Source organism: Portunus trituberculatus, chromosome 14 (genome assembly GCF_017591435.1).
Source record: "Portunus trituberculatus isolate SZX2019 chromosome 14, ASM1759143v1, whole genome shotgun sequence".
Taxonomy (NCBI): Eukaryota; Metazoa; Arthropoda; class Malacostraca; order Decapoda; family Portunidae; genus Portunus; species Portunus trituberculatus.
The window spans coordinates 15,291,684-15,310,103 of NC_059268.1; the positions used below are offsets into that span (position 1 = coordinate 15,291,684).

The 18,420-nt window shown below is 42.0% G+C and overlaps 1 protein-coding gene across 2 annotated transcripts in view; it reads right to left on the minus strand.

The window, feature by feature from the left end:
* The window catches only part of LOC123503874 (phospholipase DDHD1-like), a 171,599-nt gene that overhangs the window by 78,315 nt on the left and 74,864 nt on the right, over positions 1 to 18,420 (minus strand). For both annotated transcript variants that reach the window (XM_045254019.1, XM_045254020.1), the window contains exon 2: positions 11,920 to 11,993. The gene's annotated coding sequence lies outside the window, so the exon portion shown is untranslated. The remainder of the gene's footprint in view (positions 1 to 11,919; positions 11,994 to 18,420) is intronic.

Genomic DNA, 18,420 nt, shown 5'->3' on the forward strand with positions numbered 1-18,420 from the left:
TGTTTCTGGGCATTTATTTGTTTTCAATGCTCATTAATTTGACAATGACAGGGAGGGAGGGAGGGAGGGAGGGAGGGAGGAGGAGGGAGAGAGAGAGAGAGAGAGAGAGAGAGAGAGAGAGAGAGAGAGAGAGAGAGAGAGAGAGAGAGAGACTACTACTACTGCTACCATTACTAATACCACTGCCACCGTATCCTGTATCCAGTAACACGTGGTTCTTGGATAGGAAGTTTGTGAGGCTTATCCGACCCCACCCTCTCTCTCTCTCTCTCTCTCTCTGGGCTGCTACGCACTTCTGGTCGACCTACAGCGACACGTTAATTACAGGGAAGCAAAATCTCAAGGCCTCACATGACGTTGGCCGACTCACGTTTCAGGCACAAGAAAACACGTCCCGCGCCTCTCTCATAATGACTTGTTTTGTTCCTTCAGTAGGTTAAAGATTTCCACTAAACGCCCGCCTTTTGCTCCCTCGTGTCTGCTTGTCTCTCTGTCTGTCTCTCTGCCTGTTTCTCTGTCTGTGTCTCTGTGTCTGTTTCTGTTTGTCTCTGTCTGTCTGTCTGTCTGTCTCTTTTCTCTCTCTCTCTCTCTCTCTCTCTCTCTCTCTCTCTCTCTCTCTCTCTCTCTCTCTCTCTCTCTCTCTCTCTGTGTGTGTGTGTGTGTGTGTGTGTGTGTGTGTGTGTGTGTGTGTGTGTGTGTATGTGACGCGAGGAAATGTTTAAGATGACAAGCAGGCAAACAACAAGCAAACAAGCAGGCAAGCACACACACACACACACACACACACACACACACACACACACTCGAGGTAGCAACATAACCAACAATGCGTTTTTTTCATGAGGGGGTCTACGCTCCCAGAGAGAGAGAGAGAGAGAGAGAGAGAGAGAGAGAGAGAGAGAGAGAGAGAAAAAGACACTTCTCTCAGTTCACCTCATTACCCTTGATTAACCTGCTGGCTGCTGCGTAGTTTCCCCCCCCCTCCACACACACCCCTAGCCTCCTGAAGCCCTGCGTTACTTCAGGGCCGCTTATTTGCATGAATCTGGACCTTCTTTTTAGTCACGTGCGCCTTAACCCCTTCAGTACTGGGACGCATTTTTATCTTGAGTTTTTTTGTATGATTGAACGATTTTATTAACATCAGGAAGGGTCTATGGAAGTCAAAAGATCAATGGCCAGGTTGTTCTCTATTTTAATTTCCCCACATAAGTTTCTGAAGCTGTATTAAATCGCAAAGTAGTAAGCAGAATGATTATGAAAGCGCGTCATGGTACTCAAGGGTTAAAGCATCGAATTTTTAAGTTGTTCTTTAGTTGTCTGCAATTTTCACGTGTTATGCTCACTTACTCCTCTTCTTTAACTATATGTCTGAGTTTAGAGATGCGAGCCACAGTTATCATTATTATTGTTATCATACTAACATTATTGTATTCCATTTCCACACAATATCCACACAATGCGGAGTAATTTTAACTAGAGGAAATATAATGAATGTTTATCAAAAAACTAATAAATGTATATAGTATGAATTATGAACGTATCTCTCTCATTCTTTGGTATTCGTATCGTAACAACACCTTTCCAAACTCGAGTAACATACACCACAACCTGTTGAAGCAAATACCAGTTACAGAGAGCACAGTCCTCAGTCCAACAGAGTGGCTGGGTGACTTATCGCTCCAGTGTGGATCAGTGTGCTGCCACAGAGTCGTCATTAGTCTTGTATTCTGAAACACTTTTGACACACACCTCCACTATTTTCAAAAGGCTCTCGTTGAAGCTACATTAATTTTCACATATGTTTTTTTGTAATTCTAGAGCTAGATTAACAAGATTTCTACACTATTAACCTCCTCAATACTGGAAGACATTTTTACCTTGAAATTTATGTACGATTAAATTATTCTATTTACATTAGGAAAAATGTATGGAGATCAGAAGATAAATTTAATTTCCTACATAAATTTCTGAAGCTATATAAAGTCACCAAATAGTAAGCAGAATGAATATGGAAACACGCCACGGTACTGAAGGAGTTTATTTGCGAAAAGCTTTTGAGAACCCGGCTAAGGATCTCTGTGGCCTTTGATAGACAGTCGTGGTGAGAGAGCAAAGCGTTTCTGAATACGGATCTAGTCGCCGCGTGGCTCTTCCAGCTCGCCAAGGTGAAGTGGGCGGTCCCGGAAGGATAAACAACACGAGACGCACCGGCCGGCTGCTATTCATTTCTTTATGCCTAGCCATCCTTCAGCATGCGTTGCGCTCCTCGCTTTCTGTCGTGCAGCGTTTAGTTCTGTCGCATCACGATGATCGCAGAGATGCTGGGTGTCAGGTTGCCGCTCTGACCAAAATATGAGCACGAGTGAAATGGAAATGGTTACAAGAAGCACGCAGAGATCAATGTTTCCCCCCCCACGGTAGCTTATTACTTTGGCAAATATTGTGGCTCTTTAAACTTAATGTTGTGATGCAGGTGTAGAATATTGTGTTGAAAGAAACCAGAAATAGTAATATATGTAACAAAATAATGTCTATACTTATATAATTAGTTTTGTTTACTATCAGCTCTTCTATATAATTATGTAATTGGTCAAATGAGGCGGCGTGTCGGGCAATCAGCAATCGAATTATCAAGCATTTATTTCATTTAACAGGATAACCTCTCTAGGCGTATACCGATGAGTCAGACTATGCGCTTTCCTCTCGAGTGAACCTATTAACCTTTCAACTTCCCTGCCTCATCCTTCCCTTCCTCCTCACATGCTTTAATCACATGACTTAATTCATCTTCCCAGAGGAGTGTTATAAAGAAAAATGAGCATTGTTCCCTGTTGTGCGTTGCTGTGACTCCCAATGCTGCAAGTACAAACATGAAAGTAATGCGCATTTATCCTCCAGTGGTGCGCAACTCATCCAGTCCCTCCAGCTGGAACAAGTTGGAACATGAGCCGCGGAAGGAATCACACTGGACGAAGAAGTAGACCACGCTCGCTATTCTTAACTCACACGTTTCACTTTCCCACCAGCAGGCTTGGTCTCAATTTTCAGACCGCGACCCACCCCAAGACTTCCATCACTAACCCTGCGTTGCACATATAGAAACAAGCAGGCTGAATGGCAAGTGTTCGGGATGAAATTGGCAGCGACAGTTGGTACGAACACCTGTAGCTGCAATTATACAGTAACACGTGACTGTATAATATATGAGTGTCGTGGGAGGCAGAGAAGAGAGGTAAATAGAGGCAAAGGGAAGGTGGAGGAGGAGGAGGAGGAGGAGGAGGTGAAAGTCAGTTGATGTTATTGAGAACTATTCTTTCTCTTTTGTTTTGTAATCAGAATCGATGAAAGTACAATTAAAAGTATCATCGGGTTCTCTCTCTCTCTCTCTCTCTCTCTCTCTCTCTCTCTCTCTCTCTCTCTCTCTCTCTCTCTCTCTCTCTCTCTCTCTCTCTCTCTCTCTCTCTCTCTCTCTCTCTCTCTCTCTCTCTCTCTCTCTCTCTCTCTCTCTCTCTCTCTCTCTCTCTTACCGGATCACGTAACTTTGCGGTTTTACATAAATTATTAATTATCCCAAGAACGATAAGATTTTCATTGTTGGGTTGGCTTCTTCCTCATCTCTCTCTCACTGTTTCTCTCTCTCTCTCTCTCTCTCTCTCTCTCTCTCTCTCTCTCTCTCTCTCTCTCTCTCTCTCTCTCTCTCACACACACACACACACACACACACACACATACATCAAGAAAATAAAGAAATACTAATAGTTATCTTTTCCCAATAATAATAATAATAATAATAATAATAATAATAATAATAATAATAATAATAATAACAAAAATAATAACAATAACAACAATTCCGTCACGATCCATCCTCACTCTCCTCCCACTCCCACACTCCCCCTACCCATTAAGTGTCCACACCTGCCAATATGTTCATAAAATACCTCATACCCCTTCCCCTGTTCCCCTTTCCCTCACCACTCCACCTTCACATGCTCCTTCTTTTCCCTCACATCCTTGAAATTCCCTCCCTCCAACGTCCATCTTTCATGTCCATCCCTCTGCAGAGTCCCCTGTTCTCCTTTCCTTCCTGTTACCTTTTGTATACTTTCATCTACCATCCTTCTAATCCGTCTCTCTTCATTCCCTCCTCTCCCAGATTCCTCCAGTCTCCCCACCTCCATTTCCTTCGTCGCATCTCGTAACCTCATCACTTATTAGTCCCTGCCCTATCACACATCTTGTTTTGTCGCCTGCTGTGCTATTTTCAGTCTCCTCTTGCTAATTGACACCAAAGATACGTGTACTGTTTTCTCTTTCTGCCTCTCCGCCGGGACAGTATGGCTTGTCAAATGCCTTTTTCTTCACTACGTTTTAAGGGTAAAGCGTTTGTGGAGAGGTGATAGAGTACGGGCCTGTAATAATTCACACAGTAGTAATAGGCGTTTTTAGGCGAGGATGATTGATGATGAAAGTAGCAGCGATGGAAAAGGGTGATGGGTGCTCTTAATCAGTTGGTAGTAGTCATAGTAATAACGCTGTAATGGTTAGGATGATGGTGGTGGTTATCATAATGCTAGTGGTGGTGGTAAAAAGGAAGAAGTGTGTGCGGTGCTGTGGTGGGGTTGGCCATGATTCCCTGTGAAGATGTTTTGCCGGATAAATAAAAAAGAACTTAAGAACGTAAGTAAAGAGGGAATCTGCAAGAGGCTGTCAGGTCTACACGTGGCAGTCCCTGTATGAGAAAAGCTTCCTAATTCCATCTATCATCGCATTAATAAATTTATCTAATCTTCTTTTAAAGCTTTCTATTGACTCAGCACTAACAACATGACCACTGAGTCTATTCCACTCATAATCCACTCGAAAACCAGTTTCTTCCATTTCTTTCCTAAACCTGATTTTTTCATGTCTAAACCCATTATTTCTGGTTCCATTCACGCTACTGATCTTAAGAACTTCGCTGCTTCATCTTGCGTCTTCTCGTCACCACCTCTGATGAGCCTGACACTGATTGACACAGCTGATAAAAGTCCTCAAAGTTCGTTCCTTGAGTGGTCCATGTTCTTTTTCTGTCCTGGATCCGTATTCAGAAACGCTCTGCTCTTTCACCATGACAGTTTTCCAAATGCCACAGAGATGATTAGCGGGATTTTGTAGGGTGTTTCTCCAGTTAAAAATGTAAAAATCTTGTCACTTGACCTCTAAAGCCATGAAAACACCTTAAAAAAACTTGTGTAAATTTAAATAAAACTTTTTGAAATAGTGAGAGTGAAGCAGAAAAGTGTTTGAGAATTCGAATGCTGGTCTGTTTAGCATCACCGGTATTTTCGTAAGGCAGCAAGAGAGAGAGAGAGAGAGAGAGAGAGAGAGAGAGAACAAGAACACAATGTCAGGGTTGCGGCGTAGGCAAGTATTTATGTGTACTACCTTGACCTTTTGAGAAGAGGAAAAGCCAATTCCAAATATAGCAACCTGCGGCTACATTCGTCTTACTGATGCTGATGGGGTATTGACAGCATCACTCTCTTACACACACACACACACACACACACACACACACACTCACAGATATACAGACACACACACACAGGCCTTGAACATTATGAGCATCGAAGCAAACACTGTGAAGCTCAATAGTCAGCGAAACGAGTCCTACTGACGAAGGCGCTGCAGGAAGTGAAGAAAAACAAAAGGCTAAACGAGCCATAATTTTCAATGATGAACAAGAAGTGAAAGGAAAACAGGAAGGGAAATAAATGTGTTGTGGAAAGGATGCGATGTGTCCCAGGGGATATAAATGTGCCGCGAAATTATTTGACGAAAATTGAAAAATATACGTAAGATGAAATATAAAAGATACACCACAGAAAAATAGAAATGAAATAAAGAAAAAGGTGTGTTTCTATGGCGTACAAAAAAAGTGTGGTAAAAATATATGCCGAGGACGCAATATCATGGGAAAAAAAAGAAAGGAAATAGAGAGGTGTGTGTGTATATATGTATAAAATCAACAGATGAAAAAAATAGAAAAAAAATAGAAAAACAAAAACAAATAATAACACACACACACACACACACACACACACACACACACACACACACACACACACACACACACACACACACACACACACACACGAAGATAATTGTAAACGCTAAGGTTAAGCCACACAAAAATAAGGACGAGAAGAAAAAAAATATATAAATAGACCAAGAACGCCAGAAAAAAAAGATAAAAAAATGGTGAAATTATTACGACAAACAAAACATTTCACCAAACTAAAAAAAAAAAAAAAGGAAAAGTATAAAAAAAAACAAGAATTGGTGAGGACTGGACGCGATGTAAAAAAAAAAAAAAATTACGCAACAAGGATTACTTTCGTACACACACACACACACACACACACACACACACACACACACACACACACACACACACACACACACACACACACACACACCAAGGCAAAAATATAGCCAAAAAAATCTATTCTCTGCTGCTTCTCCAAAAAAACAACACTGACAATACTTTGATAAAAAAAATAAATAAATAAACACACAACTGCAGCTAGAAATATATATATATATATATATATATATATATATATATATATATATATATATATATATATATATATATAGAGAGAGAGAGAGAGAGAGAGAGAGAGAGAGAGAGAGAGAGAGAGAGAGAGAGAGAGAGAGAGAGAGAGAGAGAGAGAGAGAGAGAGAGAGAGAGAGAGAGAGAGAGAGAGAGAGAGAGAGAGAGAGAGAATGGGAAAATAGATCACTAAAAGTACACCTGACAATTATATCTCTCTTCCTCTCTCTCTCTCTCTCTCTCTCTCTCTCTCTCGCTCAACTTAATTTCACTCCCCAACCTCATCCAACTTTACTTTTCTCAATCAATGACTCAATTCTGTACCTTCAGCTTCGTTCCCACTTACACGACAGCGACCTCGGAGCTTCGCGTGTCTCTCGTACTGTCCGGCTGGCGATCCCCTCACGGACTAATATTGATCCTGTAGAAAGATACTGTAACCGTGCGTGTCTGCTTGCGTGTATCATTAAGAGTAGAGGCGGCGTGCGTGCAGGGAGCGGCGAGGAACTGGGATAGGAAGAGCAGTATAGGAATAGAAAAGTAGGTTTATTATTTTTTTTAAGTAAGAGAGAAGGCCAGTTAAGGGCAACACAATGTTAAAAAAAAGACCACTTGAGTGCTAGTTCTCTAAAAGATAAGAGGGGTTAGCCAAAATTAGGGAGCAAATGTAGAGGTGTAGAGAAGTAGTGAGGTGGTGTAGATAAAGGTACTGTGGGTATATAATAGAATGTACAGGTAGATAAACATATATTTGGACAATTAGACAGGTAGAAAGATAGTCAGTCAGACAGATAGGTAGGTAGAGAGGTGGGTAGGCATGTATGTAAGCAATAATACAAGAGTTAACCAGTATTCTCAATCATTCATACCTTTCTCTGGTAAACTCTGGAACTCCCTGTCTGCTTCTGTATTTCCATCTTCCTACGACCTGACTTCTTTTAAGAGGGAGGTTTCATAACATTTGTCTCTGTCTTTTGGCTAACTCTTTACCAATTAGGGAACTTGCATTTCAAGTGAGTATTTTTTTTTAATCTTTTGTTGCCCTTGACTAGTTTCCCTCTTGCATAAAAAAGGTAGACAGACAGTTAGACAGACTGGAAGACAGCTAACTTGGTAAAAAGCGAGATTAATGAATAGAAGGACAAACAAGCAGAGGGAAAGCTAGAAAGACAGGTAGAAAATTGACACGTTGACACAGAGAGACATACAGACACACAATAAACAGAGATGGACAGATACACAAATAGACAGACAGAGAGCCAGAAAAACAAGAAGGAGCAACGGACCAAATAAAATAAGAAGTGCAAGCACCGAAGAAGGATTGAGAGTAGGAGCAAAATTCTAGTAGGCTTTCCCCTTTAGACTTAGTAATTAGCGATGCAGAGTGTACCGCGGGACTGCACCAATACCTCGCCACTTCTTCCTATAAATTACACCCATATTAAAAATTCCTTGCTCTCTCACCACGACAATTTCGCAAGGCCACAGAAACAACTAGCCAGGTTTTCAAAAAGTCTTCCTCCTTATGATATACCAGAAATCTTGCCAATCGATCACCAGAACCTTAAAAATACTCATAAAAATTTCACTCTCTTAAACCAGAGCCTTTGGAAAGTAGTGATGGTGAGAGAGCAAAGCATTTCAGAATACGGTCCTTAGACGCGCTACTTTGCTCCATATAACGCCCTAAAGCAGTGAGAGAGAGAGAGAGAGAGAGAGAGAGAGAGAGAGAGAGAGAGAGAGAGAGAGAGAGAGAGAGAGAGAGAGAGAGAGAGAGAGAGAGAGAGAGAGAGAGAGAGAGAGAGAGAGAGAGAGAGAGAGAGAGAGAGAGAGAGAGAACTAAACAAGTTACGTAAGAAAGAACCCAAACTATCCACCAATCCTTCTTTGCTCAAATGACTTCAGATTGAATTGGCAAGACACTAAGTTTGCGAGACGGAGAAACATGAATGAAGTCGAGAGAGTCCATGCATATAAGTCTCCTCTCTCGTCTCTGTCTCCCTCTGTCTCTCATCTCACCGCATGAAGAAGCAGCAGAAACTTTTATCTCTTTCAATAGAACAATAAATAAAAGCGGACTCTGATTTGCATAAAGTAACAGAAGCATCACATTTGCATAATGATGGTGAGGAGGAGGAGGAGGAGGAGGAGGAGGAGGAATATAGTGGTGGTGATGCAGGAGTCAACATAAAATAATGACTCTTCCTTTTAGTATCACATTATAATTTACGTTCCTCGAGTCCTTCCTACAACAATGTCTTTTAAATCATCGTAATATTCCAGCGCAGATAAACGGCAACGTGGCCTACCATCACGGCACATTGGCTCGTATTTTCAAGCACTTCTGAGCTTCACTTCCACTACTAGGCTCTATCTAAATTTACACGAGTTTTTTAAGGTGTTTTTACCGTTCTAGAGGCAGATTGACAAAATTTCTACACTGTCTACTGGAGAAACACTCTTGAAAACCCCGCTAATCATATCTGTGGCCTTGGAAAATAGTCGTGGTTATAGATTAAAGCGTTTCTGAATATAGACCATTATCCTATCATTGCTATAGGAGAGAACATTATTATTTCAGTGCGTTCACTTACGTAATGCAAACTTCCTATCAGTGTCCTGTATCTACTACCACTCTGCACCGGATTATTTTCCCACCTAATGTCTTTAACCCTTCCAGCACCATGACGCGTTTCCCTATTCATTCTGGTTACTATTCGGTGATTTTATACAGCTTCATAAACTTATGTGGGGGATTAAAATAGTGAAGACTGTAGCCATTAATCTTCTGACATCCATAGACTTTTGCTAATGTCAATAAAATGGTCTAATCGCACGCAAATCTCAAGGTAAAAATGTGTCTCGGTATTGAAGGGGTTAAAACATTTTTTTTTTTCCTGATGTGTGTGTTTTCATATTATCGTGTATCTATATTATAATACGTTCCCCGCCTTATCACTCTCTTTCTCCCTCGCAATAAGTTTTGTTTTTCCTACTTCAATATTGGGTGAGTCTTGTTAACTTGCTGCATAACTCTCCTGTAACCTGTTCATTTTTGTAATCCAACCTGCTTGTTAAATTGATTGGTGCCTTCTGAGTCCTTAAGTTTATTTTGGTGCAATAGGTTTTATAGTCTAGCCACGTTTATCCCTGCCTCTTGTATTGACTTTGTGGAAGGTGACTGTTTTTAACGCTTCTCTCTTTGTAAAGGTGTTTGTCATTATGTTTGATGCCCGTCCTTACCTTGTGGCACATGTCAATATTTAACTCCATTGTCGCTTATTATGTATTCTGTTTGTGTCAATGTGTCGGGTTCGTCTCCAGATACGTTTAACTTTTATTTCTCAAGCTTGTATTTTGTCATTATTTTAACCTTTTGTGCTTTTATATTAATATGTTTTATTTTTCTTCGTTTTAGATCACTGAAGATGACGCAAGACATGTCGATACGTTTTGGTTATTAATTAAAAATGGTACTCGTTGCTGCATTTATCGTTAGTTTCCTCTTGATCATGTCTGTCTCCACAATGCAATATATTTTTTTTCCTAATGACTTGGGGTACCTGTAATTAGCAACATAACTTTTAGAGCCTCCTCCTTCACAATATCAGCTGTTTATGTGATGATATCTAGGTAGAAGTCACCTTTGCAGTACAAATTCATTCTTTTATTTATCTTCTTAATATAACCTGTTTATCACTATGTCTCGTGCCAAGCTTCAATGTGCAGCATAATTCAACTTTATCTATTTCCATTTATTTTTTATGTAAGAGGGAAAAACTGTCCAGGATCAAGAAAAAAAAGATAAAAAAAAGGTCCGCTTAGTTGTCAGTCCCCCTTAAAGATCAGAAGGGTTAGCCAAACGACAGGAATAAATGTCTTGAAACCTGCCTCTTAAATGAAGTCACGTCATAGGAAGCTGGAAATACAGACACAAGCAGGGATTCCACAGCTTACCAGAGAAAGATATGAATGATTGAGAGTACTGGTTAATTCTTGTATTAGAGACACAGTGAGAGGTAATGCGACATGTCTACCTTTGTTTTCTGGCAGAACCGTACTTTGCTGCATCTGTCGATACGATGCACTCTGTTGATTAAAATGTTTCGTGTTGACCTGAACTTTGCTACGGAACTCCTCTTTACTATGTCCATCCTCGCAATATGATCTGTTTATCCTAATGTCCCTCGTCTGCCTCCTTCAAGTCACGTTTGTCCTTACTTTGCTACATCTGTCGATACAATGCACTCTGTTGATCAAAATGTCTCGTGCCAACCTCCACTTTGCAACAGAACTCCTCTTTAGTGTGTCTATCCTCGCAATACGATCTGTTTATTCTAATGTCCAGCGTCTGCCACTTTCAAGTCACATTTGTCCTTCACGGTGGCCTCAGTAACCCTGGCAGGGACTCCCCACTGATGATATATACAAGTGCACGAGTCCTCACAAAATAAATAAAGCAAGAAGCGTGACGTCAAACTACAATATTTCCACTACTAGATTCCAGCCTCACGTTTCGCTGTTTTCCATGTAAGGCAAGCACTGTTGTATATTGTAACTGGAACTATAACCCGCATGAGCTGAAAAGTTAATATGAGTTGAAACTTTTATGTACGAGAAGTAACAAAAAGGATATGTTTAATGTTATCTTATCCATGACTGCAGGGCTCGTATTCTGAAACGCTTTGCTCTCTTGCCATCACTGCTTTCTAAAGGCTCTACTTGAAGATATTCGTGTTTTTAAGATTATTTTTATGGTTCTGGTGATAGATTGGCAAGATATCTAGTCTATTAAAAGGAGAAACTGTCTTGAAAATCCGGCTAGTTGTCTCTGAGGTCTTGGAAAATTGTCGCAGTGAGAAGGGAAGACGTTTCTGAATACGAGCGCAGGAGCCACCATCAACCTGACACGAGGAGAAAAGTGTGCCACGTTGGGAAATGTTTACTGTTTGCTGTCAAGGGCTAAGGTGTTACATTAACCCTGGCGCCAGTGCTTACCCCATTTACTCTCTGGTTACGACTGAACGATGTTAAAATACAAAAAAAAAAAAAAAAAAAAAAGACTAAGAAAACAGCTAAAGTATATATACACGTAATTCCCGCGTTGAATCACCATGGAAACACTGAGGAAGCAATATGACGGAGGGATGAGTTGGCTGGCTAAGAGAGGTCGGCGCCGGGGACTGAACCAATGACGGGGCACTCAAGGCAAGCACGAGACGGACACTTAGACACGTTGCCAGTGATCAGTAAGGCCCAGGATGAGTTGAATCTGCCTTCACTGTTCTCTCCCTAGTACAAAACATAAAGCCAAATACCTTAGAAATTCCAGTGATGGTAGAAGGGTTTTCTTGTTCTGTTTCTCCATGACAGTATCGCCGGCAGTCCATTCCTGAAGAAGAAAAGAGAGAAAACAAGTTAATAAATAGCACAAGACTCACCGTGCTCTCTCTCTCCCAGTGTTCTGTCCACCTTAACAAAAGCAAGAGTTAATTATTCAGTACCTTCACTCATTCCTCCCACTGGTAAACTCTGGCGCTCTTTTCCTGATTCTGTGTTTCATCTTCGAATGATTCTAAATTACGCTAAGAGGCGAATAAGGGATACCTAATGAAGTGCACATAGGAGGTATTCTGAGTGTTTAAGTCCTCCCTGGAAATAAGGTAAGTGAAGAAAAATAAGAAGTAGAAGAACACTAAGGGGAAAATAATAGTGTGGGATGGAAAACAAATAGCAAAAAAGGGTAGAAGAAATTGATCAGCTGGATAATAAGTCTTTTCTACTCATCCTCTTGGGGAAACTGCAATGAAGAGGGTCTTTTTTTTCATCTCTCTTTTTACATCCATGGGCTGTTCTCCTTTACGTTACAAAAAGAGAAGAAAAAAGAAGAGAGGAAAGCCGAGAGGACACTGAACTTCTCACACTTATGAAGATCTACTCCTCTGTGGCCTTATCAACAGACGTAACACATAACATATATACATTCAGTCTTATCAGAGACTAAACTCGGAAAGGTATAATTAAAAGATCATCTGATAACGTCATAAATACTGTTTTTAATGGCTTGTGGCTGCGTAGTGGGTTCCATCGCGCGTCATTCTGCCCCCATCTCTCATCCGGAAGAGTTTACATGTAAGGATTTCGAATTATTTCATTATCTGGCATTATTTTTACATTCTCTCCATATTATTCATACTCTTCTTATTCAACTGCCTAATTATTAGTTATGTAGCCTGAAAAATACAAATAAAACTTTCTATTCTCCGTTATCTTCATCTCTTCAGTACCAGGAGGTGTTTTCATATTCATTCTGGTTACTATTTGGCGACTTTAAACAGTTTCAAGATCATTATGTTGGGATTACAATACTAAAGACTGTGGCCATTAATTTTTTTGATCCTTCCTAATGCAAATAAAATCGTCTAATCATACCCAAAAGTCAAAATAAATATACGTCTCAATATTGAAGAGGTTAAGATCATTGGACTGTAAGAGCGAAAAAAACGACGGATGAAGCAGATTTTTCATTCCTCTATCATTTTGGCAAACAGTCTTCTTTATTCTCTCTCTCTCTCTCTCTCTCTCTCTCTCTCTCTCTCTCTCTCTCTCTAGTTTCGTGAGTTTGTGCATAGAGAAAGCAAGCATGTGAGTTGTAATGTACGTATTTCTTGCAGTACTACAAAATACTTTCACAGATACTTCTTTCAAAAACACAACTTCCAGTAACTCTTTTTTTATGAACCAAACGCTAACCATGACAAATTTCTATATCAAATACATGCTACAGATACATCTTTCAATAACACAACTTTTAGTAACTTTTTGCTGTGAACGAAACGCTATCCAAGGCAAATTTCTATATCACACACACACACACACACACACACACACACACACACACACACACACACACACACACACACACACACACACGTAAACACCAAACAAGAGTATAAATTGTCACTACAATCATCTCCTTACCTTCAACACTAGGACACATTTTTACTTTAAGATTTGTATACAACTAAACCATTTTATTGCCATTAGGAAGGGTCTATGGAGGTCAGAAGATTAATGGCCAGAGCCTTCACTATTTTAATCCCCACATAAATTTCCGAAGCTGTATAAAATAACCAAATAGTAAGCAGAATGAATATGGAAACGCGTCATGGTACAGAAGGGGTTAGACGTACAATACCAAGTCAAAGGGAATATAAAAGGGACATTCCTTAAGAGATCCTGCTACGAGGCATTTCCACGCTACTCGTATGTAAACACGTACGCCGGGAAATAACGAACGTGCAAATGGATACTCCCTTTGGTGGCCACGCCCGGGACAGGTCACGAAAATACCCGAAAATACCGCAGAGAGAGAGAGAGAGAGAGAGAGAGAGAGAGAGAGAGAGAGAGTGTGTGTGTGTGTGTGTGTGTGTGTGTGTGTGTCCGAGGCTCCCACAGGTCTGCAGCTTAAGTACATAATTTGAAATTCATGTTAGGTAACGAAGCAAAACAGCGCGTGACCGGACATGGAGAGAGAGAGAGAGAGAGAGAGAGAGAGAGAGAGAGAGAAGAGAGAGAGAGAGAGAGAGAGAGAGAGAGAGAGAGAGAGAGAGAGAGAGAGAGAGAGAGAGAGAGAGAGAGAGAGAGAGAGAGAGAGAGAGAGAGAGAGAGAGAGAGAGAGAGAGAGAGAGAGAGAGAGAGAGAGAGAGAGAGAGAGAGAGAGAGAGAGAGAGAGAGAGAGAGAGAGAGAGAGAGAGAGAGAGAGAGAGAGAGAGAGAGAGAGAGAGAGAGAGAGAGAGAGAGAGAGAGAGAGAGAGAGAGAGAGAGAGACTGTAAGCAAGCGCATTCCTCAACTCATCTTCCTTAGCAGCCCATTCACTGTCCTTCTTCATCTGACAGCAGCTTGATAAACACACACACACACACACACACACACACACACACACAAAGCACGAGGGTGGAAGACACGGACAAAAACAAGACAGCATACCACGAATAACATATGTACGAGGTTAGCAACAACAACAGACGCAACACAACAACTGCATTAACAAGACATATTTTAGGGCACGAGAGAAAGAGAAGGAGGAGGAGGAGGAGGAGGAGGAGGAGGAGGAGGAGGAGGAGGAGGAGGAGGCAAAGAAGAACAAGGCGTAGGAGGAAGAGGAAGAGGAGGAGGAGGAGGAGTGAGATGATGGTGGTAGTATTGGGGGAACAACCGCAAGTATAGTGTTAGAACCTCTTGCAAGTCACTAAAGCGATCACATCTCTGGAAGGCATGACCCTAGGTTTTCTTCTTCGCCTTCTCCCTTCCCTCCCTCTCTGTCTGTGTGTCTACCTCAACTACGTCGCAGAGCTGGCTACAATCCACCCGTAGAGAGAGAGAGAGAGGGAAGCGGGAGAGGAATGAGTAAGCGTTTAACCCCTTCAGTACTGGGGCTCATTTTTTGCATTGAGTTTTGGTGTCATTAGACTGTTTTATCCACATTAGGAAGCGTCTATGGAGGTCAGAAGATTAATGACCAAAGTCTTCACTATTTTAATCCCCTACATAAGTTTCTGAAGCTGTACAAAATCGCTATATAGTAACCAGAATAAATATGAAAACGCGTCCTGGTACTGGAGGGGTTAAGGGCGTTCTTAGACACAGTCACCAATTACCAGTCATACAGTTATAGTCTTTCTACCCTACACAAGCAAGCACTGAGGTCATCGTTCTGTTACTCTTGAGCCTCGCACAGCTCTGTTCCCGCCCGCCAGCCACAAAGAGAAGGGTCTTTGTCCTACACTCAGCACCACGCAGGCAGAGGTCTTTGTCCCACCAACCATCCCACATACGGCTAGGTCTTTGTCCCATCTAGTACCGCACAAGAAGAGATGGTTGTCCTCTCTTCTGTGCAACGCAAAAGGCTTTTTTTTTTATTATCTTCCTCAACGTGGAAAGAAACTGCTGTTCTGTACTCCTCCCAGTCTTTGTCTCGTTTTCTATCAAGTCCTCCCACTTAGATCTTTTTTTTCGGTTCTTCTCTCTATTATACTTTCTGCTTCATAATCCCTTAAGCAGGAAGAGGTCTTTTCCGTCTACTCTTCCTCTCACACAGGAAGGGATGTTTTCCACTCCCCCCTGCCTGCAGAGAAAGGTCTTTACCCCGACTCTTCCCACCACGGCAGGAAGAGATCTCTGTTCCACCTCTCATCCCAAGCAGGAAGACGCTCTTTAACCCTTCTTCCTTCCATTTCCATGCAAGCCAAACTCCTTATCCTTTCTGTCTTTCTTTCCTCGTGCATTGCTCTGTATTTCCGCTTTGTTCTCTCAGATAGACTATATTTTATACGCCACAGAGGTTATTAGTTTTAGTTGTCCTGTGTGTGTGTGTGTGTGTGTGTGTGTGTGTGTGTGTGTGTGTGTGTGTGTGTGTGTGTGTGTGTGTGTGTGTGTGTGTGTGTGTGTGTTTCCATATTGACGGTGCATGAATATTTGTTAATCTGTGACTAGAATCTTAAGAATATTTTGAAAAACTATAGTGGCTTTCAGTACACAACTCATATACGTCAATAGCAGTCGAGATAGAGAAGAGAGAACCTTTGAGAATAGACTTCCGACCTCGTGTGTGTGTGTGTGTGTGTGTGTGTGTGTGTGTGTGTGTGTGTGTGTGTGTGTGTGTGTGTGTGTGTGTGTGTGTGTGTGTGTGTGTGTGTTTTTCTGTTGCGAACATTCTCTCTCTCTCTCTCTCTCTGGTGCTTGTTTATGGTCAGAGTGGGAGATGATATAATACAAATTGGTTTCTTCAGCTTCCTCCTCCTGCTCCTCCTCCTCTTGCTCCTCATTCTTCTTTCAAACCACCATCCTTTTCTTCCTCCTCTTTCTCCTCCCTTCCTCTTCCTTTTACCCTGTGGATGGCCAAAACACACACACACACACACACACACACACACACACACACACACACACATTCCATTACCTCTAGTATCACTCAGACCAAGTAAGGAGTCTCAGAAGCGTCCATGAGAAGAAGTCAGCAGCCTTCACGCATCCATTGGTCTGCTTGTCTCTCTCAGCATGACAAGTCGCAAGAAAAGAAAGGCACGCCATCCCGTCCGTCATGCAACAGCAACAGCAGCAGAAAGCGTCTAGTTGAGTGTTATATCATGAAATACTTCTTCCTTGCGCCTCTACTACATTTAAAGGGCTCCACTTGAAGGTGTACATACGTTTGAAGGGTTTGTTTATGGTTCTAGTAGTCAGTTAACACGATTTCTGCATTATGAATAGGGGTATCACTCTTGAGAATTCGGCTGATGGTCTCTGTGGTCTTTGAAAATAGTCGTGGTGAGAGTAATGTGTTCCTAAATACCATTGTAAGTTATGGTATCCGGCTGTGTGTGTGTGTGTGTGTGTGTGTGTGTGTGTGTGTGTGTGTGTGTGTGTGTGTGTGTGTGTGTGTGTGCCCTATTGTTCCTTTATTTATTTATTTTTTAGTAACTCGAGAGGGATTGAAGCTTCAGTTAATTTCTATATTTCTTTCTGGCTTTGTTTGGTTTGGTTTTGTACTGCAAGATGGTGTTATGTACATTATTTTCGTTTTCGCACTATCATCTGTTCGCATTTCTCTATCTATCCATCTATCTATCTATCAATCTTTACACGTCCCTGCCTCCAAAGTGACAGTGCAGCAGCGAGTGGCGGTCATGCTCCGTGGCTCAGAGTGGCGAGGGAGCTCAAAGGACGCTAGTGCCTCGTCACCATGAGTTCTCTGTGCTCCGGAACTGCTGAGTCTCCGCAAGAATGTCAGGAATGCGAGAGGATGCGAGCAAGCCTTCTTAGAATCCTCAACGCTACAGGTCAGGGTGCTGGAGAGAAACCCGTATTTATCGTTAGTGTCTTGAAGCAGGACGAGTGTTATTTAGCCCAAGAGAGTGTTACGTGGCGGAAGGAGGTGTTACTGGGCGCAAGGGTAGTTACATGACGCAGTTAGCAGGACGAGTGTTACTTAAAGGTGTTGAATAGCGCAAGAGAGTGTTACGTGGCGGAAGGAGGTGTTACTGGGCGCAAGGGTAGTTATATGGCGCAGTTAGCAGGACGAGTGTTACTTAGAGATGCTGAATGGCGCAAGAGAGTGTTACGTGGTGCAGGGAAGTGTTACGGGAGAAGATACACGAAAAAGAAAAACATAATAATCAGTAAGGTTAGGATAACTTTGTAAGGAAAGGAGAAAAAATAGGGAAATAAGGAGGAAGGGGGGAAAAGGTTGATATTTGGTGAGGTTACATGAGTTCCTCGGCGCGGGAGAGGTTATTTGGTACATGGCAGCGTTACGTAGCGGAGGGAAAGGTTAGTCGGGGAACTGGGAGGGGAAAGGAATGGGGTGCAAAGGTGACATTGAAAGAGAGCGATGACCTTGGCTTGATGGCGAGTGGGGCTGGGCATGAGAGAGAGAGAGGAGAGAGGAGAGGGGGAGAGAGAGGACTAGGACTACTATTTCCTGATGACGCCGTTCTCAGCCTCTTCCCTCGTATGTATTTCCGCTGGGAAGCTCAAGAAGGAGGCTTTGATTTGCGGCATTTCCCCAACGGAAGTGGGCGTAGAGACAAACTAGGAACCACGGGCACTTTGGTGTGTGTGTGTGTGTGTGTGTGTGTGTGTGTGTGTGTGTGTGTGTGTGTGTGTGTGTGTGTGTGTGTGTGTGTGTGTGTGTGTGTGTGGCTGCAGCGAACCATACAACAGGTGTTCAGGAAGTGATATGACGAAAAGGAACACGCAATCTGTGCATTTTCTTTGGTGTCTTGCTTCCTTCCTTGCTTCGTGATGTGCTGTCTAC